Source organism: Sphaerodactylus townsendi, linkage group LG03 (assembly GCF_021028975.2).
Source record: "Sphaerodactylus townsendi isolate TG3544 linkage group LG03, MPM_Stown_v2.3, whole genome shotgun sequence".
Taxonomy (NCBI): Eukaryota; Metazoa; Chordata; class Lepidosauria; order Squamata; family Sphaerodactylidae; genus Sphaerodactylus; species Sphaerodactylus townsendi.
This window is the reverse complement of record NC_059427.1, coordinates 67,661,425-67,688,601: the sequence shown is the minus strand read 5'-3', so window position 1 is coordinate 67,688,601 and position 27,177 is coordinate 67,661,425. Positions and strand designations below refer to the sequence as shown.

The 27,177-nt window shown below is 40.6% G+C and overlaps 1 protein-coding gene across 2 annotated transcripts in view; it reads left to right on the top strand.

Annotated features, from left to right (window-relative positions):
* The window catches only part of MAPKAPK3 (MAPK activated protein kinase 3), an 88,908-nt gene that overhangs the window by 47,360 nt on the left and 14,371 nt on the right, over nucleotides 1-27,177 (top strand). The window lies entirely within an intron of this gene.

Here is a 27,177-nt window from a genome sequence, read left to right as displayed (position 1 = left end):
AGCCTGGCATCCAGCAAAGAGGCTGGCAAAATACTTTTGTTTTCGCTAGGTAGAGGCTCCCAGAGCTCAAAGACATTATCACTTGCCTTCTGACCTAGAATCCATCCTGCATTCCTGATCTTCGTGCCTTCTGTAGTGTGGGATAGTATTAAGGGCTGGGGAGAGGGGAAGGGGAACGGCATTTGATATACTGGGATTGTTTGAATATTCTGGCAGAACCAGCTTTTCCCCTCTACCATGTGTCTTCCAATAAAGACTTCTTAACTATACAGTTACAGAGTCGTGATTTGGGTCATAGATCTGACATTGCTCCCCATCGCAAACATTTTCCAGGATATGTTTATACGCATGGTCAAACTGGAATTTTCAGCCTGAAAATAAAATTGGTTGTATATTTAACACAGCCATATTTTTATACTTTTATGTTTCTTATAATGATTCTGAATGTTGGCTAAATTGAGGCTTGTAATCCTATGTATTGCCAGTGACTTGTGCCATGGAGAGATCTTGTATGTAGCAGTACCAGATCTGTAGGACTCATGAGGCTCTTCAGTGCTAACCATGCTTCTTATTTATTAGTTGGGTTGTCCCTTTTTTGTTTGTACTTCAATTGCATCTTTAAAATGCTGCACTGATGCCTTGGTTATGCAAGCTGTATTCCCTTTATATCAACATAGTGGTTTCAGGATCATAAAAACTTTGTTCAAAGTGTGTGTTTGTTTTAAAGATGCTGCTTTGTTCTTTAGATTCCCTACAGGGCATTAGAATGAACTTGGCTTTGGCAAGTACTCTCATTTATTCATTTTTTACAAGGTTCCAATATTTGCTCCAGGGGGCATTTCTTGGCAGAAGGAAACTTGGTCCACTGTGTCACTTTTCCCTTAAATAAAGCTTCTGAAAGAATAGATTTTTGTATAGCATTTAATTTCAGACCTTATGTTTATTTCTGCTTTTGTTGCCAATGCATCTTTGATCTTTTACAATAGTAATAAGAGAAAGTTGGCTTTACTGTGCCAGTTTATAAATACAATTGGCAGAATACTTTCTGCCCTGCATGGCATTTTTCATAGAGAAGCTTTCTAGCTTCATGGATTATTTAATATCTGCAACACCTGTACATGAAAATGGCTGGTGGAGAGATATGTAAAATAAGTAGATTTAAGCTGGCAACCCACAAAGATTTGCAGAGAGCATCTCGCTGTCCCCTCCCACAGAATTTGTTTCCTTCCCTGAAATCCCTATAGCTTCTCCCCTTTATTATTTATTTACTTCATTTATATTCTCATATTTCTCCATAACAGGGACCTAAAGCAGATTTCATCATTCTTCTGTTCCTAACCATTCTTCTGTGCTCAATTTTAACTTCACAACAACCCTGTGAAGTCGTTTAGGCTAAGAGTGTGTGATTTGCTCAAAGTCTCTTATTGACCACCACGGCAGAGTGGGGATTGAACCTGTCTCTTGAATCCTAGTCTGACATGCTAACAACTACACCACTCTGACTGTTATTGAACAGTAGGAAGCAGTCAGGTCTGGGTCGGTCATGTGTGCTGGGCGGTATCAAGTCACTTGGGGCTTGCTGTTGGGTGTGGCCCCAGAAATCCTTCTAAAAAGGCTAAAACAGCCCTGTGAATGTCCCTGTCCTTCCTTTTACCTTTTATGGACAGAAACCAAGGCTTGAAGGTTAGCAACAGCCACTTAAGGCATTCGTTTCTGAAAGCTTTGTGAGTATCTCTATTGTTTGAGGGGGATGATTCCCCCCAACTTTTTTTTTTAAGATTTCCGTTTTTCTGCAAACATGGGGCTTTTCTCAGATTTGAGAAAGATCTGTCTAGTCTGATCATGGCCCTATTCTCTGGATTTAAGTATCAATATATTTGGGCATGTTGGAAATTGAACATACCAGTAGGAATCCACAAGGTCTTGCAGGAGGCAACTCATTGACCCCTTCCCCAGTATTTCATCTTTCCCTTTCCCAAAAGCCCCCATAGTCTCTCCCCTTTTCCTGTTTTGTTTTTCATGTTGCCAGCTCCAGATTGGGAAACTCCTGGAGATTTGGGGATGGGTCGTCAGGAGGCAAGATTTAGGTTATAATTCCATCATCCATCCATCCAAAGCAGCCATTTTCACCAGATGATCTCTGTCATCTGAAGATCAGCTGTAATTCTGAGTTATCACCAGCCTCCACCTGGAGATTGGCAACCCTTGTTCCAGTGGAGGAAATGTTTATTTGGAGAGTGGACTCTATGACATTGTACCCTTCTGAGGTCCCTCCCCTCTTCAAACCCCACTTTCCCCAGACTATCCCCTCTCATCTCTAGGTATTTCCTAACCTGGAGTTGGTAACTCCATTTCCCTCCCATCCAAAACAGCCAACCTACCCTTATCTGGCCTTCTGTCTTAAGCTCCCGACCCCAAGCAGTCTCTATTTAGGAAAACTATGGCCAATTTTGTGGTGCCAGCTGGTTAGGAAGGCCCCTTGCATGGCAGGGAACCCTCAAGGATTTGTAGGATGGCACCTGTATTTCCCTTCTGTCTCCCTCCCCACACATTCTTCTTTCCCATTCCTCCTACCAGCCTATCTTTTATTTACCTCCCTTCTTCAACTATATTTATTTAATTTTTACTCCACCCTTCTTCATAGCTAGACCAAAGCAGCTCATATTATTCTCCTCTTCTTTTTATCTGCACAACCACATTGTGAGGTTAGGCTGAAAGTATGTGACATCCGAAATCATCCAGTGAACTTCCACAGCAAGATGGGTATTTGAGCCCACTTCCCTGAAGCTCCAGCAACACACTGGCTTTCATAGGATGAAGGCTCTTGAACAGTAGCAAGTAGCTAGGCCTAGTTGAGTCATACAAATTGGGTGATATCGAGTCACCTAGAGGTTGCTGTCAGGCCTAAGTTACCAGCCTGCAGGTGGGACATGGAGATCTCCCAGAAGAACAACTGGACAGAGGTCTGTCCCCCTGGAGAAAATGTTTGTTTTGGAGGATGGACTCCATTGCATTATATCCAGCTGAGGGCTCTCACCTACCCAAACTCTGTCCTCCTCAGACTGCTCCCCAAAATCACCAAGAATTTCCCAGCCAGGAGCTTAGTCAGGCCTAGCCGCAATTAATCCTCCCTCGAGAGCTAAAATAGACCTAGAAAGAGCCCCTCCCCCTGCCATTTACTGACAGAACCAACCCTGGTATCTATGGCTGCCTAGCAACAGCCACTGAGGGAACCTGTAGCTTAAAGCTACAGGCGCTCCATTGGTCATTTTGGGGTGTGTTTTTTTAACTCCCTAGTCCTTTTAAAAAAATCACTTTTTTGCAAACCTGGGGCCCTTTTCAGTTGTGGAATGATCTGCCTTGCCCGTTCACAGCTCTTGTCACCAGGTTTAAGTATCCTCAGATTTGGGCAGCTTTACTGTTAGTATATAGATCACAGGTGTCAAACTCGCAGCCCTCGAGATGTTATGGACTACATTTCCCATCATCCCCTGCAGAGTTTGATACCTATGATATAGATGGATGATACACAGATTTGCATTATTACAGTATTTGGTTTATTTTGTTGTGCTAAATTTTGGTGACACACTGTTTCTATGGAGGAGGCAGCTAACATTTTAAGCATGGGCATGATAGCAGATTTTGTTTGCCTAAAAGCCCTTTGCTATCACACAGAAGCAAACATCAGATTGGGGCCATATGGACAGTTTATAGATGGTTATAGTTGGCATTTGCCAAAAATTCATTGTTCATTTTCCTGTGCAGTAGTAGCCTGTTCTCCTTCACTACACTTACTGAAATAGTTAGCAGAATTGCACCTGTTTGCAGAATTGCACCTGCATAGCTTGAATCAGATATCATTGTATGAACATGAGTTAAACAGGAACATGTTTATCATTCAGTAACACATTATATACTGGGCCTGGATATCAGGTGGTCTGGCATTTTATTCAGTTGTAAAACTGTCCAAATTTTTAAAATAATTATCAGTTTATTGGTGATTTCTGTCTACCTGAGAACATGAGTGATGTTTGGTGGAACTAGTAAACAGGTTTGTTTCTTAACTCATGTTTGCTTAAAGTTATCTAGTCAAAAGCCATGCTGTTGTCGTTCTGTGTCAGATTCACAGCCATGAAACAAATGGTTTAGTCTTAATTTATTTTTTATTTATTTATTTATTATTCTACTTTTATACCGCCCTCCCCCGAAGGGCTCAGCGCGGTTTACAACAATGATAAAACAATAAATATTAAAACAATTTAAAAGCAGCATCCAATTTCTGTATCAATTAAAATAAAGATGGCGTCCCGCTATTAAAACTCCTACAAAGGGAACAGCGGGTTGTAGCTGTTTCCGGGCACCCCTATCAGCGGCTGGACTCTCCAAAAGCCCGGCGGAATAACTCAGTCTTACAGGCCCTGCGGAATTCATTAAGGTCCCGCAGGGCCTGGGCAGTTGGTGGGAGAGCATTCCACCAGGCAGTGGAGGCCAAGTCCGTAAAATGCCCTACAGGCCCTAGTGGGAGGCCAACCCGCTGCATCATAGAGGCGCGGGATCACAAGTAAGCCGAATTGGCCTCTGCCGAACAGCATGAGACTGGCGATGGGGACATATAGGCCTCAGACGGTCTCTTAGGTACGAAGGTCCCAGACCGCGTAGGGCCTTAAAGGTTAACACCAACACCTTGATCAGAGTTGCACCATTCTAAGGCCCCTGAAATTAGTAGTCTTGGTGGGATATAGCTCGGTTTAGGATTGTACTTCAAGAGGCTTCAGCATTTCTCCAGTTGTCAGTAACTCCAGTTTATAATTTTTTAAATCACGCGCTGAAGGAGAAAACAGCAGTGCCCCTGTTGAATGAGGAAATTGCTGCAATTGACTTCATCTACCTTTTGATTACCAGTTTTTTCCCCTTCTGCTTTGTTTCGTCCCATCAGTTTTATGAAGTGCTGAACACTAGCTGGGTTTTAAACTGAACACTAGCTGGGTTTTAAACTGACAATGATTGTGAGAGTTGTTAAATTTATTTTTATTTAATTCACTGCAGTTTAATCAAGTTGGCACTATTTGATCCCCACATTGACACCAACAGCATGCATGTTTGTATTTTTATACTGTGTATCTTGAATGTTATATGATGTTGTGAACTCCAGATGAGCATTCCAACCTGATGGTACAATTTAAAGTTATATTGATTGTTCCTGATTGATTGTTCCTGATGCTAAAAGATGAGTAAGCATCTCAGTGACAAGAAATGTTCAGAAGTAAGGGCCTTTTAAAGCATGTGTGTTGTATTTTTGTTGCCTTCTGAGGCTATATTTTCTCAGTCACACCGAGTATCCTATCAGTGAGAATGTCATGTTTCTGGTACTTCAAATGAAATGTAGGAGCAGCACAGGAAACCGATCATTCCATTTCATGCTGACAGTTTCTAGGAGGCAAAGTTGTTCAGGCCATTTTTTGTTCCAGAAAGCCCTTTGAGAATAATGGATTGAGGGATGCAAAAATAAGAAGCCACGTTGTGCCTTTTATTAAATTCAGCCAGAATAACTTGTGTTGTGGAAGCTTCAAGTTCCCCAGATTCATCATGCTGGATGTGAAAATGCAACAAGAGAACTATGTGAGTCTTTAGCTCATAGTTGTGAGGCCTCTCTGCCTGCATCTTGTGTAGGATGCTTTATTGATTTCATGGGGCACTGGATATGGCTGGCCGGTACACATGAAGCTGCTGTATAATGAATCCAACCCTTGTTCTGTCAAGGTCAGTGTTGTCTACTTAAACTGGCAGCAGCAATCCAGGGTGTCAGGCAGAGGTCTTTTATATTAGCCTGGCAGCAGGATGTGTCTTCAGTAGTAGTAGTAGTAGTAGAAGCAGAAGAAGCAGAAGAAGCAGAAGCTGCCGCTGCCGCCGACACTGCCGTCCTCCTCCTCCTCCTCCTCCTCCTCTTCCTCCTCCTCCTCTTTGGAGGCTGCATGGCTATTCTGGGGATTGCTTTGGAGCCACGCTGTTCTGGATTGCTCTGAAAATAAATTAAGTCATCAGCAAAAGAACTATATTCTGCCCATTCTGTGTCAAGTTGCTTGTGATTTAAGAATTAACCATCTCTAAAATGTCTTGTTTTGCCAACTTATGCCAGGAAAAAGGTTGGTGCAATCCATTGAGCTGCTTGGAGAGTTTTCATTGACATCAGGGGACCTTCATATTTGACTCTCTGGCTATGGAGCTGCAATCCTCTTTGGAGGTAGTGTAACTGCACCGCCCCTGGCTGTGCCACCCTATGGATTACACTCTAAATACATGAAACCACTAGCAAAGAAATTATAATCTGACCATTTTACACTGTGTGTGTGTGTGTGTTTGTGTGTGTGTGTGTTAAGTGTTGTCCACTTGTTTCCAATTTATGACAACCCTGTGAAGTAACAATCTTCTAAACCTACTGTTAATAGCCTTGCTTAGGTTTGAGAGCTGTGACTTTCTAAAGTCAATCCATCAAATGAATCTCTTGGTCTTCCTTTGTAGTTGTTCTCAGGTTTCTTTACCTAGTTATTGTAATAGTTCTCTTTATCGCCATGTGCCAGTCACTGGAATGCTGCATTTAGACTTCTGATTTTATTTCAGTCACTTTTTACTTTAGCTACTCACCTATTTCTTAAGTGTTTCCTCAGTCTTCCACCAAGGATTTGGAGGGGGATTGTTTTGTTTGACACAGGAGTAGTTTTAATACATTCTTCTTTAATGATTCTTCTCATTCATGTTCCCTTGAACTCAGTAATGCAATTCTGTTCTTTACATAGCCTTAAAACTCTTTTGAAATGTTGTTTAGGTTGTATTTTGGTACTGTGCGTGTTTTTTTTGCGGGGGGGTCAGCATTATTCTATTCATCAATATTAACAATTCATGGTCTGTACCACACTCAGCTCCTGGTCTTGTTTTAGCAGAGAGAAAATAGAGCTTCTCCATCTTCTGGCTGTCTGAAACATGTATTCACAATAAACTTCGCAGAATGTCTTCACAGAATTCGGATTCGCTGTCCTTTATTTCATGCTCATTGTCAAAATTTTCCAGCAGTGTTTGATTCTACTTTGTTCCCTACTTTTGTGTTTCAGGCATTTATGATTATCAGCACATCTTGCTTAGATCTGTGATCAATTTCCTCTTGTACTCTTGTATAAAAGCTTTCAATTTCACCCTCTTCAACATGTGTAGCTAGAGCATAAACTTGAATGATGGTTATGTCAATAGGCTTTTCATAAAGTCTAATTGATAGTATTACATTGCAGTCCCCGACTGCTTATGCTACATCTCACCTCAATATGAGAGCAACCATGTTTCTTCTGTTTGTTATTTCTATAGTAAAAGGCTTTGTAATTTTCTGACTGAAAATGTCCTAATCAAGGACACTCTAGTACACTCATCCCCAGGATTACTATTTGTTTGGGGCTGTGTAGGGATGGGTGGAGGAAGGGGAAAGTGAGGATGATGTATGAGTCTGAAATTGTGTGCATCGAGGAATGCTGCTGTAAATTTCGTTGTGCGTGCACAATGACAATAAAATGCTTATGCTTTAAAATGTTCTGTTTCTCCTTTTACAAATGTGAGTTTGCCTTGGTTAATAATTCTCACATTCTGTGTTCTAATTATATGTTGAACAGCTTTGGTCTTTCTTTGTGCATACATTCATGTCAGCAACAGAACATCCCTTTGGCTTTGTGTCATTCAGAGATATTCTCAACTCTTCCTAGTAGCTGATCAAGTCCGACTGGGGATTTCTGTTATTCAGCACTGTATCTTTTTTCATTTTGGATTGTCTCATCATAGGGTTTTCAAGGTATGAGTTGATCAGAAGATGATTTGCCTTCTTTGGCACAATACTAACTAGGGTGAGCTGAGGAGTCACTTCCATTATCCATGATAGATTCTAAGTCAGTGTCACTTTCCACTTCTGCTGCTGCCCAGCAGAATTTTTCTGCCTCATCATTATTGGCAGTGTCCGTTCTCTTCTGTTGATGTGGCCGTTGATTCCTGAAGGGGGTGGGGGCATATTAATCTATTGTCTCAGCTGTGGATACTCCATCCTGAGTGACTCTCCTAAGAGTTTAACCTCTTGACCAAGTCTAAACTCCTGACGGTATTGCTCTCATCTTCACTGACACATACAGCCCCCCTCACTGTGCATTCAAGAGTCAGGATTTTACAGTGAATAACATGTATACAAATAATCTATAATGAATAAGATTAGTTTTTGTTAAGGAAGCAACAATGTAATTTTTCTCATGGTTCCCTCCAGCCTCCCATCCATTAGGGTCAAATTGTTTTCAGCTGTTTTTCAAAACTGAAAGGTTGGGATATGTAAATTCTAATAAAAATCTACTGATCTCAAGCACCTTTTTTGGTGAGCAGTTCCAGGCTCAATATTGTATTCGCTGCAAAAAAATAATCACACATATACTTCTCTTGGGCATGCATATAAAGATTCTGGTAAACCAGTACAACATTTGAGAAAATCTGGCTGATACCTTACTGAGATGTTTAAATCAAGTTTGCTCTCTGTTCAGCAGAAAGGCACCTGAAAAAACTGTTACCCTTCCCTCCCACATGAAATGACTGCCCTTCCTTACCCCTATAATCCAATCGGCATAGGAATGAAGCAGATTGCTTTGCCTCTAATGCTTGGAAAATTGGATCAATCGTGACTCCTGCAAGAAGCAGAAGCATCTGTTGTCTTTTCTCCTCCTCCATATCACAGAATGGCCTTGAATGGAATGGGGGATGGGACAGATAACATAGGGAACTCACAAAGATGGTAGGCAACCATTAATACAAGGGTGGGAGAAAGTTGCACAGAGCAAATAGAAAACAAGATTATGCAGTCTAGTAGATTTGCTCGGATTAATGAGTTTATTTTAGAAGTATCATTTCTGATTCTGTGGATTTGACTTTGTGAGACTTTGTTAGAATAGTTAGATTCGAATCCAGTAGCACGTTAGAAACGAATACGAGTGTCAGGGTATACACTTTTGAGAGTCAAAGCTCCTTCCGTCTGCCATGAGTAGAGTAGAAATGGAGCAGTGTTACATCCCATTTTGATTTAATGGAACTGCATCTTGATGACAGAAGTCAGCTGTGTTCTCCAGACTGTAATTAGCTGAAGGGGATATATAACCACTCAAACTACCTGTCGTGAGTAATAAAGATTCATAGTAAACTATCATGTACCATTAGTAGTAAATATATTTTATTTGCTTTTCATATTGATATCTTACCCTTGCTTCATGAAAATTAGGGGAGTATACATGTGGCAAAGGGCTTCTTCAGTTTATCCTTGCAACAATCTTGTGAGGGGCAGATTAAGTTAGGAATGTATGGCTTACTTACAGTTACTCATTGATCTGAGCTTCATGGTGAAGGGGAATTCAAATCTAGGGTTTTTTGTCCGTGTCCAAAGTTTTAACCACTGCTAACTACAGTTCTGAAAGGAACCTTATATAATGAGCAACTTAGCCATTTTGTATATTTTTCTGCCTTTAGAGTACAGCCTCTCATGAAACATGGAAAACTTATGGAATTGTTCAAGTTTGATATGTCATGTAGAACGTTTATGTTTATAACAAAGCACATGTGAAATTTATGTCTTCAATTAGTATATATTGTCTAATATCAGCAAGCTTCTAATAGAATATGCATACATCCAATAATTGCAGACACAATGATGTATTTCAAGCCAATATCGTTACATAGAACCAAAACATGTGAAGTGGACCTGAGACTTAGCTACCGTATATACTCGCATATAAGTCAAATTTTTCAGCACATTTTTTGTGCTGAAAAAGCCCCCCTCGACTTATATATGAGTCTGGTGTATTTTAAAAAATATTTTAGGGTTTTTACTTTGTTGGCCAGCAGGGGGTGCATTTTTAGGCTAGTGGCACCAAAATTTCAGGGATTTTTCAAGAGACTCTCCTGATGATACCACCCAAGTTCGGTAAAGTTTGGTTCAGGGGTCCAACGTTATGGACCCCCAAAGGGGGTGCCCCATCCCCCATTGTTTTCAATGGGAGTTAATAGTAGATGGGGCTACATTTTGAGGGTCCATAACTTTGGACCCCTTGAACCAAACTTCACCAAACCTGGGTGATATCATTAGGATAATCTCTTGCTGATACCAGCCAGATTTGGTGATGTTTGGTTTAAGGGGTCCAAAGTTATGGATCCCCAAAGTGGGTACCCCATCCCCCATTGTTTCCAATGGGATCTAGTAGTAGATGGGGCTACATTTTGAGGGTCCATAACTTTGGACCCCCTGAATCAAACTTCACCAAACCTGGGTGGTATCATCAGGAGGGTCGCCTAAAGATACTTTCTGAAATGTTGGTACTGCTAACATAAACATTCCTCCCCTGACAGGCACCCTCAAATTTCCCCCAGATTCTCCCTTTAAATCACCCCTCCCTTTCTGAGTGGATTTAAAGGGAGAATCAGGACTTACAGAGCTAGTTTACTGTTTTTCTTTGAAACAAATACTCAAAAACATTTAACCTGCTGATGCCTCAATTAATGTAATTTTATTGATATCTATTTTTATTTTTGAAATTTACCAGTAGCTGCTGCAGTTCCCACCCTCGACTTATACGCGAGTCGATAAGTTTTCCCAGTTTTTTGTGGTAAAATTAGGTGCCTCGACTTATATGCGGGTCGACTTATACACGAGTGTATACGGTACATCTTATCATCTCTGTGTTTAAGATACTGTACTGGAAGCACTGAAACAACCATTAACTCTTCACTTTTGGTGATTCCATACGATAGAAATATAATAGGCTGAGGAAGGAAAATATCCCATTTTGGGGAAGTACTTCGGACAGGTCCCTTCCCCAAAATGGGATTGACCCATTATATTTCCCTCAGCCTGGGTTTTTCAAAAATCACTAAACTAGTGATCTTTTTACCCGAACCCAGGTTGAACGCACTCCCAAGTGAACAGCATGGGTGCCAAATGCTTTATTTTTCCGGCTCACCACCCATTTTCCCACATTTCTTGGTTTGGTTTATATTCAGTTTTGTTTCTGCTGAGCTGCTAGCTGCCATTACGGCGTGACTCTTATTTATTTGTTTGTTTGTTTATTAGATTTGTTATATTGCCCACCCCCAAAGGGCTCTGGACTGTGTACAGAAAGTAAAACCATTAAAAAGATATAATACAATAGAACAATTAAAACCAAAATAGTTAAATAAGTAAATACCACATCAAAACAAAATAAAGAAACCTAACATCAGATGACACATTCTGTCCCCCTGGATGGGGCTGGGCACAGTACAGCCACAACCAGTTATGATGGTATGTGTGGGTTAGCAGGAGAGGCAATCAGCGACCAGCCTCCCCAAAGGCCCGGTGGAACAACTCCATGGAACTGTCCAAGGTCCCACAGGGCCCTGATGGCCAGAGGGAGAGTGTTCCACAAGACAGGGGCCAGGGCAGTAAAAACCCTGGCCTGGGCAGAGGTTAGTCGCATCATTGAGTTGCTGGGGACCACCCGCAAGTTTGCCTCTGCAAATTAAAGAGGCTGAGTAGGGACTTTAGAAGAGAGTCGGTCCCTAAGGTATGAGGGGCCTTAATGATTAGAACCATGCCATGAAGGGCCTTAATGATTAGAACCAACACCTTGAAGGTGATCCGGAATTCCACTGGAAGCCAGTGCAGTTGGCGCAGCACAGAGCTACGTGTGAGGAGCCATGCTGCCACATGCTGGACCAGTTTTAATTTCCAGATCAGCCTCAAGGGAAGGCCCATGTGGAACAGGCTAAGCCTTATGCTGCATGGATCCTACTTGGTTTGCACAAAAAACACTCAAAGCCAGAAAATTTCTCATAAAAATATTTTCTTTTTATTAAGAGGCAAATAATTCTTAAAGACATCTATACTGGCATTTGCAAAATGATACAGAAGATAATATAAAAACTAAAATCAAAACAATAAAATTCAGAAAATTCATATTTTGTGTAGCCTTTCATTTTGTGTAGGAAGCAAATCAGAAAAAATCATTCTAAAGTGCAAAGCAGGTTAGCATGGAACAATCTCCAGAGAATTAGGAAGAAAAAGATTTTTTGGCCAGGTTTAACAAAAGCTGTGAAAGATTTTTGCCATTCATGTGACATATGTCAGAGGGTGGGACATGCCACAGACAAGACCCAGAGTGAGTTAAAACCCTCCCCAGTCATGATGGAACCTTTTCAGCGTGTCAGCTTAGATCTTTTGGGTCCTTTACCAATGAGTAGCACTGGAAAGCAATATATGTTAGTGATGGTAGATCAGGCCACTTGATTTCCTTGTGCATATGCATTGTGTAATATTACCTCCTTGAGCATTGCTAAAGCCTTAATTAAGTCCTAGTGATCAGTCAGGCACGGAATTTGATGTCACAAGTGACTGAAAAATTTTGTGAGCTGGCAGAGATTTAGCACTGGCCTGTAGTTGTTTACAATCCTGCAGCTAATGGATTAGTGGAAAGATTTGTGTAGACTATTGGAAAAAAATTGAAGGCTTATATGGAGTCATTCAAAGTCCTGGGATCAAGCAGTGCCTTTCTTGATTTTTGCTCTGAGAGATGCCCCTCAAGAGAGTTTGCAATATTCCCTGAATCAACTGCTGTTTGGAGGGGATGTGAGAGGGCCTCTGAGCTTGGCTCGGGCAAATTGGGAAGGTCTGACCGATGACTCTTGCCCTAGAGGTGTGAATGTTTATTTTTGGAAGTTTCAGGAGATTTTGCAGAAAGAAAATGCTGGGGAAAATTTAAAACAGGCTCAGCAGAGGCAGAAAGCCTATCATGATGCAAAAGCTAGACCCCCACAAGTTTGTTGTGAAGGATAAGGTCCTTTTATTGTCAATGGAACCTGTAGTCAAATTGGTTGTTGCTTGGAAAGAGCCCTTTGAAGTAGTCAAGGTTTTTGCAAAATGATAATTATGTGATTCAAGAGATTGATGTTCCAGAAGGATACAGAGTTGTGCATGCCAACAGGCTTAAGCTATACTTCGAGAGAGCTGCAGTGACTTTTCTGGTGCAGGTTAGATCAGATGCAGAGGAAATTTCAGAGTGGTGTTTTGATGTTGAAACAGATGTGAACAAAGTGCAGGTTGCTGAGGAGCTTTCCGTGAAACAGCAGGAGCAACTCATGAAGGTGTTGGAAGATGTTAAGTCTTTGTTTACTGGGCGCCCAGGCTTGACTTGCTTAATTCCTCCCTACGTTGATACTGGAGATGTTGCTCCCATTAAAACTACTCCTTATCCATTAAACAATCATATGAAACAAGTGGTAGAGAAGGAAATAAAGCAGATGTTGCAATGGGGTATTATTGAATGTAATCAGAGCTCTTGAAGTGCTCCCATTGTGTTGGTACAAAAGAAGCAAATAGTTGAAGGTGACCCTCTAGAGTTCAGATTGTGTGTTGATTTCAGAAAAGTGGATGCCATGACTGAATTGAACCCCTATCCTACTCCTCATTTAGATGAGTTGGTTGAGAAATTGGCAAGTTCTAAATTCATCAACACTTTGGAGTGTTCTAAAGGATATTGGCAGATTCCTTGGACAGCTGAGGCTTCAGAAAAGACTGCCTTTGTGTGTAGTTTCGGTCATTTTAAGTTTAAACGCATGCCGTTCAGACTCAGTGGAGCCAGCAAGATCTTTCAGAGTTTGATGAATTGAGTCCTTGATGGTCTGGAATTTAACTTTGTGTATCAAGATGATGTGGCTATCCTCAAACCTACCCTCCTCTGGCTCTTCCCCCAAAATCCCCAGGCATTTTCCAAATTGGAGCTGGCAACCTTAAGCACAGGCATGGGACCATAATCTGCACAAGTTCCCTTGCGCATTTTACAAGAAGTTCTGTGTGCTAATTTTTAAGAAACTGCACTTTTAGTTCTTCTTTGTCAAAATCCTAAAATACTTAGAATGCCTCTGAAAAAACTTTTGAGAGTAAGAACAATATCTGACCGTTTAAACTAATAACCTGCTGCTAATTATGCAATAATCAAACTGATATACAATGTTGTGTATATTAGTATCTGAGTACTATACTGAGACCCTCATATCTTTGAAACCGTATCTCCCCTTATCACCCACAGAGCACACTTTCATCCTCCGATAGTAATTTGCTAGTGGCCCCTGACTTTTTTCTGCCCTGGCCCCAGCCTTGTGGAACTCTCTGTCAGCTGACACGAGGACCTTAACCAGTTCTGCAGGGCCTGCATGGCAGAGATGTTCCATCAGACCTTTGTTTGAGGCCATCCTGTGCATTCCATCTGAAATAGCCAGCTCTCTGAAAATCTTAAACTCATAATTCACTAGGCCATGGGTCTGCAACCTGCGGCTCTCCTGATGTTCATGGACCACAATTGGCCATGCTGGCAGGGGTTGAGGGGAATTGTAGTTCATGAACATCTGAAGAGCCGCAGGTTGCAGACCCCTGCACTAGACCCTCCTTAGGAGCCCCACCGAACCCCCAGTTCAATCCTTACTACTATGAGATACTCTAATATTTACCATGAGATTTCAAGGTAGTGAAGAAAATATGGACAGAGCTAGAAATGGAAGAGGAAGAAGATAAATGTTCTGTATCTGATTTCAGCAATTAACTTACCCAGATCTGATTGAAAAGTTCACCTTTGCATTGAAGGATAACCATTTTGAGCCACATGTGTCAATATTCTGAGCCTTAGGAATATGTACTGCAGCATCAGTACCTATTGAGAGCGTGCATGGGCTCTAACTGAGATATTTCGCATGAAACCTCTAGAGAGATGGTTCTGTGGTTAACGGAGAGGTTATGTATTTCTATACATAAAAAACCCCACCACAAATGTTACCTTGTTGTTTGTGTTAATTATGATTTTATGAACATGGAATGTCTTCATGTTCTCACCAGAGCTTTGTTATTGTACCGCTGACTCATCTGCATGAACATTATTGATTTGTTAAAATAGGTGAACTGTGATTCTACGTTAAGTATTTAGTGGTAGTTTTCCTTCTTCTGTGCAAGTCTATTAATTCTGTGTATGCATGTATTGCTGTGGCTTGTGATTACTGTGATTGTTTTAAGTATGCACACGTATTGATTTCCTGTGTGTTACTCATCATGAATGAGGGCATGCACAATAATAATTTGTCAACTGCTGCTTCACTAATTGTATTGTGCACATGCATTCAGTGATGATTTCCCCCAAAGACTATTATTTTAGGGTTTGTTTTCCACCAGCCACTCGCAGTCAGGGTCTGAACATTAAAAGGTTCTGTGGTTCCTCTGCCGTGCTGCCTGATTTTCTTGTGGGGTACTAGAAGAGAGCTTCTGCCCTTGTAGCTGCCTCTCTTAATATCCCAGCTGCCTATTGTTATGCCTGTTTGCTGCTGTTTTCCCTCCCTTTCTTGGAATACCAATGCTGAGCCTCTCTGCCAGCTTTGTAACACTTCCTGCCTTGTCAAGGGCTTTCACGACCGGAATCACTGGGGTGTTGTGTGGTTTCAGGGCTGTATAGCCATGTTCCAGTGGTATTTTCTCCTGACTTTTCGGCTGCATCTGTGGCTCTGATGCCAGCCACAGATGCAGGCGAAACTTGAGGAGAAAATGCTGCTAGAACACGGCCATACAGCCCAGAATCCCCACAACACCCCACTTCCTGCCTTCTCAAGATAGCATATCTGTTCCCTCCTCTGCAAATAAAAAAGTATAATTGTCTGTAAAGCTGCAGCCTTTCCTCCTATCTGCCCAAGATTTGGTGGGCAGAATCTCTTGGGTAAGGGGTTAAATTCCATAACAAATTATCTCAAAGTGGGTGATAAGCTTTAAATTACAGTGGCAAATAGTTTTGCATTGGAATCGATGAGAAACAAATCAAGCAGCTGTACAACAAAATCATTTTAAAAAATAAAATTTTCACACCACTGCTATGTATTATTATAATTTATCATTGTCCATTAATCTGTGTGGACAAAACAGATCATGGTTTTATATTATGCTTTGAACAGTTCATCTTTTATTTTCCTCTTGTTTGTGATATGATTGCGTATTTTGTCAACTGCAACCCAACAAGATCGACACAGACTTCAGAGAATAATCAGAACTGCAGAAAAAAAATTGCTGCTAACCTGCCTTCCATTGAGGACCTGTATACTGCACGGGTCAAAAAAAGGGCTGTGAAAATATTTACTGACCCCTCGCATCCTGGACATAAACTGTTTCAACTCTTACCCTCTAAACGTCGCTACAGAGCACTGCACACCAAGACAACTAGACATAAGAACAGTTTTCCCAGAGATGCCCATCACTCTGTTAAACAAATAATTCCCTTGATAATGTTAAACTATTTATTATATACTTATTATATAATTACTGCACTACTTTTTTCATCATTCCTATTACCCATCTCCTCCCACTTATGACTGTATGACTATAGCCTGTGCTGACATTTTATTTTACATTTTATTTTATTTTATTTTATTTTATGATTTTACATTTTATGTTTTCATTACTACTGATTGTTTCCTGATTGCTTACTAGACCTATATGACAATCATTAAGTGCTGTACCTTATGATTCTTGACAAATGTATTTTTCTTTTATGTACACTGAGAGCATATGCACCGGAGACAAATTCCTTGTGTGTCCAATCACACTTGGCCAATAAAGATTCTATTCTATTCTATTCTATTCTATTCTATTCTATTCTATTTTCATTTTCATATTGCACGTGCAATAAAGCATTTCCCATAGAAACATTCTTTTTTTGAGAGGATGACCCACACATGTAAACCAGAATCCTCTGATACAGAAGAGCAGGATAGAGCAGGTGATAGGAATATAATACAGGTTGTGCTGGATTTATTAATTTCACCGCTACTACCACCATCTGTTCAGGGTGGTCTACATGATTTTTCCCCAACCCCATTTTATTCTTGTAACAGTGCTTTCAAGTTAGGCTGAGAGCTGCATGATGGTGTAACATCTCAGTCTCAAGGTTAAATAGAAAGCTGAACTTGGATCTATTTGGTCCTAGTCCAGGACTCTAACCAACTGGTTCTGCAATAAAGGAAATAAGTTGCAGACATAAGGCTATATGTCATTGGTTACTGGGCAATCATAAGCATTCACCTCTTGAATTGTTCAGAATGTAAATAATGATAGCACCTTAGTATCATATGCCCACAGTCAATTTATTTAAGTGAACGGAGATCATAACAAGTACACGAAGCATAAGACTTCTCTTTATGCAAATATGACATATCTTCCCCTGTTATTAAAAGTTGAAGAATGTTGGTTCTTTGGACTCCCAAGGGTAGCAAATGTGGATGAATCTAAAATGGACACCCAGTTAAGATCATATCTTGCCTACCAGGCAGAAAGAAAAGAAAAGTGTTTAAAAATGACAAGGCGTTATATCTAATCTGTTTCTGAAAGATTTTCTCACTTGTCAATACATTGATCATGGCATGTCACAACCATTGTTCTCTTCTCTTTGATGGCCCTCTTTCCTACTGTATTTCCAGTCAGCATTTCATAGGGAGTTCTCTGGCTGTACACAAATTTCTTCTTCCATCACTATCATGTCATTCCTTTCAGACTCCTAACAAGATTCCTGTCAGTCTTGACAGATATACCAGGGGTTTTTTTAGTTTAAATCTCTTTCTTAAATGTGTATCTCCTTACTTTTCCTCATCTTTATGCCTTAGCCATGTTACTCATTAACCTTAAAAATCTTGCATATTCACCTGCAAGGTATTGATTTTACCTCCTTTGTCTACTTTGATTAATTAAGCTTTAAAGCTTAAACTCTTCATCTTGTACATCAGAACTGCCAGTTGGCAAACTTATTTAGGCTGGAGTCCTAAGTATAGAACTGAACTCAGTGGAATGCACTTGCAGGTAAACATGTTTAGAATTGGACTATGAATTGCAGATTCTTTGGGAATGTACTCATTGATTATTCATTTATGTGGGAGTGTAGTGGCTGTCATCAGAAGGCTTTTTAGAAGTGAAAAATATATTCATAAAACATCCCGCAACTATGGATGTCTTGCTCATCACACCAGGCAAATAAGACTGCAGAAAGTGTTTATATCTGTTCTGCTTTCCCCACCACCTCCTTGAGAAATGTCCTGAGAACAGAACAATTGAAATATCATGTATCTGATATCTGAGCTCCCCAATAGATGTTCCTGTTTTCAAGGTCACCAGATTTATAATGTTCAGAGCAAGCAGTAATGCTAAACAGGATCCTCTGTTGGGAACAGCTGCACTTAGAGAATCAATCGATGGGAGTCATCTTTTCTTTTCCTAAACATTGTGCTAGGTAGTCACCAGATTTCATTTCACAATCCTTGCAAGGCCTATAGAAAGCAAAGTATTCTGGACTAAGCAAAATATAATGCAGTTTAGTTATTGATGTGAACCTGTCAACTCTTGATGAAGATGGAGGTTTTACTCAGCTTTCCCCATATTTGCTTTGTTTCTGCAGTGCATGTTTGTCGGCATGTTTACATTGGTTTTCCACTCAGAAGAAAGCTAGCATGTGTTTCCAAAGATGTTGTGCTGAAAGCCTTCATACGTGGAAGAAAGGAGACGATGAAAGTCTTTACGAAAGCAGCATTAATCTTGTGGACCCACACTGGCTTACTTGTGGCAGTGGCAATGCTGAATGAGTGTGGGGTTTCTCTTGGGCCACTTACTAGTTCAAGTGTGCGTTCATGGTAGTGGCAGCAGCCACTCCAGCTCTCATGGCTGTTGTTGAGTTGCTGCCAGCTTCTTATTGGGGAGAGCAAATCGTGATTTCTAGGCAACCTCTGATCTAACTCTTCACCTGTTTTCCAAAGTTTTGAACCTCATCGGGTGGCTGCTTAGAAACAACAAACCATTCTTCCTAGCTCTCATTGGGGAACGTGTCCCAAAATTAGTATCCAGAGGAGGGAAGAGGGGAAGGTAGGTATGTTTGCCTTGTTATGAGGCAGGGAGATACTTCTGGAAACTGAAATCATGAATTTGTTCCTATTCAGATTCGGTACCCAGAACATTTCGACTGAGACACACTGTCTAGCCACAGTCCTAAAATGCAAACTTGAGGTCTTGTGGCAAGGAGTTGGTGACAGTGCAAGCCAGTCACAAGTTGCTACTTTTCTCAAGCAACACACAGACAAACTGAACTCTCTAAACTCTCTAACCATTAAATCTGTTCCTTGGCATTCTGAAGCCAAAACAACTCTTCTGCTGGAATTTTGCAGTAACAGCAAAATCCTCTGAGAAAAAAAAGCAATGCACCTTGGCTGCACATTGACAGTGTTCTATTATATATCACTAAGGACCACTTTTCATGAGGTATTATCTACATGGGTACATGTACAAGAGCAGGGATATGAAGTACTTCATTTCGGAAGTGAGAAATGACTTGTGATTCTACTATATATATATATAGTAGTATAAATATATATATAGTAGTATATATAGTAGTAGTATATATAGTAGTAGTATAAATATATATATATAGTAATAATACTTGGGGTATTATTTGTTAAATAACTCTGTGTGTGTGTGTGTGTGTAGTATATATATATATATATATATATATATATATATATATATATATATATATATATATATATACATATAGATATATATATATATATATATATATATATATATATATATATATATATATATGGAGAGAGAGAGAGAGAGAGTCATCCCTTTACATAATTATTTCCTTTCAAAAAGCATCCCCAGTGCCTGCATTTAGAAGACAAAAAATAATCTTCTGAAATGGCCATAAAACTAAACATAATGTTTACTTCCACTGAGAAGCACCACCGGCATGTGATTTAAATCTATTTCCTAACCTCTGGGTATTGGAAAATCAAGCCTACTCCCATCTACATACTGTTCTTTAGTCATAATGTTCGGAAAATGGGAAACAATGTTAGGTTCTAACTTGCATGCATATAGAAAAGAAAATGTCCTGGACAAAGCTGAGACATCAGGGTGTCACAACAGAACTGTGGATTATTGTTTTTTTCTGTTCAACTTAGTTATCAGTCAGAATACTAAACCTGTAATTTACAGGAGATGACAGTTCGCTTTAGTTTGTATTGGCCTCTGAGGTGAATAAAAAAAAAAGGAGTTGTCTTGCAGGAAATCTTTTGGTATTTACTGAATCATGAGAGTCCTATTTTTGCCGCAAAAAGGGGTAGTGCAGAATTACTAATCAACTTGTGTTTTGGGGGAGCGGTCATGGTTCAGTGGTAGCATGTCTACTTTGCATGTTCTTTGATTGACAGGACAGTCAGGAAGTTGCTTGATTGATGGGACAAACAGGTAGGCCTTTTCCTATTATCTTAATGGTATTCTTCAAGGCTAGTCCCAAGTAGAGTACAGTGCAATAGTCCAGTCTAGGTGTAACTAAGATATGGAATTACTATGGCTAGATCTGACTGAATCGGAAATGGATGCAATGATACACCAGCCGAAGCTGTGCAAAAGCATTCCAAACCCCCGCAGCCTCCTGATTTTCTAAAGTAACCTCTGTGTTATATAGCATTCTCTAACTTTGAACCTGGCTTTTTAAAAAAAGTACAGCCTCATCCAAAACTGGAGAGATCTGAAGTCCCTGGTCTGTCTTTCTACTCACCCAGACAACTTCTCTCATGTCAGGATTAAGTTTCAGTTTGGTCCCCTTATCAATCCCATTACTGATTCCAAACACCGGTTTTAACCCTTAGGATCAAGGATGGGTCAAATCTTCTAGAGATAGAAAAGCAACTGTTAATATTGCTGCGTCAGACAAAATCTAATTAATACCATGGTAAAGTTCCCAGGAGATGTATTTATTTCTGTAAGAATGTAATTCTTTGTTTAGACAGTTGGTATTAGCAGTATAGCAATGGGATAGGGGATACTTCAAACTGTGACTGGGCATCCTCAGGTATGGAAAGCAGCCTGGTGAATGGGTTTGAGACACTGAGGAACAGCCTGAGTTGCTGGCCAAACAAAAAAATTCCATGTGACATGAACTAAACTGGCAAGAACTGTTCTAATGTTCCTCTTGGCTTTTTGAATAAAAAATATTAATTGTTAACAAATTCATCATAAAGAAGGTGTTTTAATTTAAATCAAGCACTCTGAAAGAAATCTGGAGACATCTCTGCCACTGAGGCTTCCTTTCTTTGAACAGCTGTCACCTCAATATCACAACAGAAATTCTTGTCACAATAGAGCACCTGGGCTTGTAGCCAGGAGACAAGGGAGAGGCAGCGGTGCAGAAATCCATGTTTCAAAAGGACAAAAGCGAGTATGTTGGTAATGTTCTTTATGAGAGGAGGAAAGAGTTTGATACTGAACAACTGTATACCATTTTCACAAACACAAGAGGAGATATAAAGCATTTTGTGTTGCTCAGAGCATTATTATCATTGTTAATTTCGTATTTTATTTGGCCCATGGCTCAAACAAACGTGGCAGAAATTCAGTTATCCTGATTGTAATTGGCCACCTGTGGTGTCAAAATAATTTGGAAACCTTTTCTCTGACATGAATAATAATTTGGAAACCTTTTCTCCCTCCCCTCCCTTGCATGCCACCCCTCACTCCCTCCCCTCCCTCCGCTAGGTTGGGTGGGCCATGTCCAGATGCCGGGGCCCCTCCCTCCCCTCCCTTGCATGCCACCCTTACTCTCTCCCCTCCCTCCGCTAGGGTGGGTGGCCATGTCCAGATGCTGGGCCCCCTTCCCCTCCCTCCCTCCCCTCCCTTGCATGCCACCCCTCACTCCCTCCCCTCCCCTCTCTCACTGGAGGCCATCATGGCAGAGAAAAGGTTTTTGCCTTTATGGCTACTTTTAAACTGACCCCACCCTCCCCCACAGTGAAGAGAGTACCAATGTGCTCCTCCTTTTGGTCTGCAACCAGTTCTGTAATCACTAAACCACTATATGGACCACCCTCCTTGCTGGTGCTGGCCCTTGCACTGTTGGCATTATTGCAGCGGGATGTGGTGTTGCCATGCTAGGACTTGTCAACAACATTGCAGCCCCAGGTGGTGCTCTGGCATATTCTTGGGTTGCTGTAGCATGGTAGGCTAGACAGAATGCTTTTGCCCACCCACCCAGTCTCAGGGTCTTCCAATTTTTGTTTATATTTATTAAATAGTTGAGCCTTTATATTTTACAGCACAGTGTATATCATATATTGGATCATTTATAAAATCCTACCATCATACAAACGGCACAGATCTAAGAACACACAGTTTCCAACCAGACACAATCCCCAAGAGTCACAAAAGAATGCAAAAAACATCTAAACTGTATCATAGAAAGGCTCGTGGAATTGCTAAATGTGGCACTGGAAGCCTGATGCAGCACAGAAAGTACTCTTAGGGATTTTGGGTGACATTTTTTTTCAACTAACCAATATTCAGATCTCCTGTTTTCCATTCCTCCCTACTGTGCCAGGGTGGGAATGTAGTCCTGTTCAGGAGAGAAACCATTCACCTAAGGGGACTTGCCAACCACCTTCCCATCTCCCCTGATTTCTGGCCTTTGAAGGAGTTAAGCAGCTTCCCATAAGACCCATCTCAGTTTCCAAGTTGCTCAGCAATTTTAACAATATTCAGCGGCAGTGTGTGCCTCTGCCTTTTTAGAAGAGAAGGGGGTGGTGCTCTCCTCTCAATAGGAAGGAATACAGTGAATGCATTTGGGGGGGGGGGTCCAAGTGGCACTATATCTAATGCTAAGCCAAATTTGTGCCAGGGATATGGCTCACTCACTTCCTCACTTGATTAGATTTTTAATTGCTAGGCAGGGATTTAACTCCCTAAACCTCCCTGAACTATCTGTATGGGCTTTCTTCGACTCCCATGAAGAGAGAGAAATCTATATAAGAAACTTAGGGACCAGGACAAGATCAGATACATCTCCCTCAAACAAGCAGGTGATGTAGGAAGCCAGAAGAAGAGTTTGCATTTATATCCCCCCTTTCTTCCTGTAAGGAGATTCAAAGGGGCTTACAATCTCTTTTCCCTCCCCGCCCCCACAACAAACACCCTGTGAGGTGGGTGGGGCTGAAAGAGCTCCAAAGAGCTGTGACTAGCCCAGGTCACCCAGCTGGCATGTGTTGCAATGCACAAGCTAATTGGTTCACCAGATAAGCCTCTACAGCTCAAGTGGCAGAGCTGTCCAGATTAGAGTGCATCTGCTCTTAACCACTACACCATGCTGACTCTCAGAGGAAGGCTCCACCCTACCTCAGTTTCACCAGTGGTTTCAGCCCAGGCATTTTGGAGATGAAAGTTTTCAACCGTAGCAAGTGTGTTTTCAGACAGATTTAGTTTCATGGTTTAGCATTCAGTATTCCCCTAATCAGAGATTATATATAGTGAGCATCATGACTCTTGCTGTGATAGTCTCTTCCTTGTGGGTGAAATTACTGGGGGAAAAATACAAAGGGATATGTCAGTGAAGAACTTCCTTCATAGAGAAACTGCCACAGCTGGACCCTGAAAGTAGCAAAATTATTATAGTGTTGCAGAATATTGTCATAGCTGACACTTTGATGAGTAAACAGGTTATCGGTGTCTTATTCTTGAAGGGCTCATAGATAGCTAAAGTATCATTTGTTTGAAAAAAAGTGTTCTGAAGGAAATTCAACATTTCTTCAAAGAAAACAAAAACATCATCTGGAATTTCCATTTCCAACTATTCTAACCAGAGATCATGTATGTTGGAAAATTTAGGCCAGGAACATGAAATGAAGCAGGAGAGTAACACAGAATTCTGTGAAGACAACAACCTGTTCATTGTGATCATATATTTCAGGCGATCAAAGAGACAATTATATATGTGGACATTACCTGATGGCCAGTACAGAAATCAGACTACATAATCAGAAGAAGCTCTATTCTCTCTGCTCAAACAAGAGCTGATTGTAGTACAGACCGTAATACTGAAACCTAGTATAAAGCTGCAGAAGAATACCAAAACATTAATAATGTCAAAATACAATCTTAAACAACATTCCTCAAGAGTTTAAAAACCATATAAAGAACAGATTCAAATTGCTAAGTTCAAGGGACCATGAACAAGATCAGAAACACTGAGTTGAGCCCAGACAATGAAAAAGGTACAAAGACTGTTCCTGTATCCAAAAGAAATGAAAAGCCTCATGGAAGACTAATGAAACTCTTATCATTGCTAAAAGAGGATGAGTAGCAAAAGTAAAAGGTGATAGAAACAGAATCAAAAGCCTCAATGTGGTGTTTCAGCAACTGGCACGTAGAGGCAAAGAGAACTATTGTAACAACAAAATGAGAGAACAAAGGATCTGTTCCAGCGGATCTAAGAAATCAAGAAGTTTAAAACATGGTTATAACATGGAAATACATTAACTGAACAGGACAAAATAAATATGGGAACAGTACACTGGAGAACTACACGTAAGAGATGAAATGATGACAAATTCCTTCCAAGAAAAATAATTTCAAGAAGAACCTCTGCAGTTTTAGAAAGCAAAGTGAAAGCTGCACTCAATTTAGTTGGGAGAAACAAATCACCAGGAGTAGATGAGATATCGGTAGAGCTTTCAGCCCACAGAAACTGTCCCTGAAAATCTTAACAAGAATATTCTGAGAAATGTGGAAAACAAAACAATAGCCCACAGACTGACAACATTCAGTATCTATTTCAATTCTAAAAAGAGAAGACATCAAAGACTGCAGCTATCCGATTATCATGTTAATTTCCAACAGATAAGAACAACAGCCTCTAGGTGGGACTTGGGGACCACTCAGAATTACACTTCATTTCCAGTCCACAGAGGTCAGTTTCCCTGAAGAAAATTGACGCTTTGGAACATGAACTCTGTGGCCTTGTACCCCACTGAGGTCCCTGTCCTTCCCAGGCTCTATCCCCAAATTTCCAGGAGTTTTCCAACCTAGATCTGGCAACTCTACTCACACAAGTAAAGTGATGCTCAAACTCTTATCACAAAGCCTGCAAGAGCAGCAGTGGCGTAGTGGTTAAGAGCAGGTGCACTCTAATCTGGAGAACCGGGTTTGATTACCCACTCTGCTACTTGAGCTGAGGAGGCTTATCTGGGGAACTGTGCACTCCAACACACGCCAGCTGGCTGATCTTGGGCTAGTCACAGCTCTATGGGGCTCTCTCAGGATGTTTGTTGTGAGGGGGGAAGGGAAAGGAGTTGGTAAGCCGCTTTGAGTCTCCTACAGGAGAGAAAGGGGGGATATAAATCCAAACTCCTCTTCTTCTTCTACCATAAATGTAACGAGAAATACCAGATGTTTGAGCTGCGTTCAGAAAAGGAAGAGGTACTAGAGATCATACTGCAAATTTACTTTGGTTATTGGAGCACACAAGTGAACTTCAGAAGAACATCAGTTTGTGTTTCATAGAGTACAGTGAAGTTTTTGACTGTGTGGATCATGAAAAGCTATGGTTGGTTGTTTAAAAAGTGGATATGCCACAAGATGTGACTGTTTTGAGGTGCAGGCTGTACTCTGAACTAGAAATTACCGTTAGGAAAGAATGTAGAGAAATAGTATGATTTGCATTTGGCAAAAGTGTCAGAAAAAAGATTTATTTTATCTCCCTATCTGTTCAATCTGTATGCACAGCATATCATAAGGAAAGCTGAGATTAAATTTAGATGAAGGTGTAGTGAAAATTGGTGGAAGGGACATTAACAATTTGAGATATGCAGATGACACCTGATTGAAGTTAAAGGAGAAGAGGCCAAGGCAGGATTACAGCTAGGCATCAAAAGTAAGGACTGCTGCAGAATTATACAATTTAAGAGCTGATGATAAAGAATTTAAAATTGTTACAAGATTTTCTATTCCTTGTCTACATCATCAACCAAAACGAAGACTGCAGTCAAGAAATCAGAAGGAGACTGAAACTAGGAAGAGCAGCCATAACGAAGATAGGAAAAATCCTTCAGAGTAAGGATGTGTCACTGGTGACCAAGATCAAGATAATACATACTGTAATATTCACTATCACTGTTTGTGGGTGTAAAAGTTGGACTGTGAAGAAAGGTGACAGGAAGAAAGTTGATTCGCTTGAAATGTAGTGGAGAAAAGTGTTATGGATACTATCAGCTGCTTAAAAGACAAATCAGTTGGTTCTAGATGAAATCAAGCCTGTACTGTCCTTAGAATCTAAAATGACCAAACTGAGGCTATCATACTTTGGTCACATCATGGGAACATAAGAAGCAATGCCTGAGCCCAGTGCTCACATGGGGGAAGTTATTTGACAACAACACCTGAATTTGCAGCTATCAAGACAGCAAGGCCAGACTTATGCCGCCCTTTCACATGTGACTTAAAAGCAGGGACACAGTATGAATTAAACTCTGATAAATAGACTGGGGTAGGGTACTACTAGACTTGATGTATTTAGCTGTTTCCTTTGCAGAAAGTGGTAGAATGAAATAAATAATCTCCAGTTTGTTTTCTTCTCTTGGCACTGGCAATTTTACTTCATCTCCATGTCAAGGACTATTTTATAATCCAGGTTGTAATAGTTCATAGTATCAGTGCATGCTTTGCCATTATTCAAAGTATGTGAGGATGAAATCTTCACCTATTTATAGTTTTTCCTTGAATCTTCAGGTGGTGTTTCCTGAACTGTTACATGCTTAATCTTCAGGAAGTTTTTGTGCATGTAGTTAATATAGTAACATCCCTCAGAAGCAAACACAAAGTACACATCTTGGAAATCACTTGTACTCTTGCTCTTCAAAGAATCGGGCAGCCTTCAGAAACATATATGTGACATATGTTCTATCATATTGGGCCTTCAAGAATAGGTCACATTAAGCGGTATCTGGATTGGGTTGCCGTTCCCAGCCTTCTAACAAGTCAGCATTTGATCAAGTGGTTGAGTTCTCCCTCACTGTACTATGAGCTGGTCTTATCTGTCTGGTTTGCCTGCAAAGCTGTCCTTTCAAGGGCTGTCGGTTATGTACTTTTATGTACCCAGCAATGTACAAGTCAGTACTTTTAATTTGGTATTAAAAACAATATAATTATTCTATATTGAAATATGTTCCCTTATGCATTTATCAGAAACAGTGTTAATTTGTGCCTCGATAAACTTTCATGGTGTTCAAATAAATTTCTTGCAGCACAGAGTA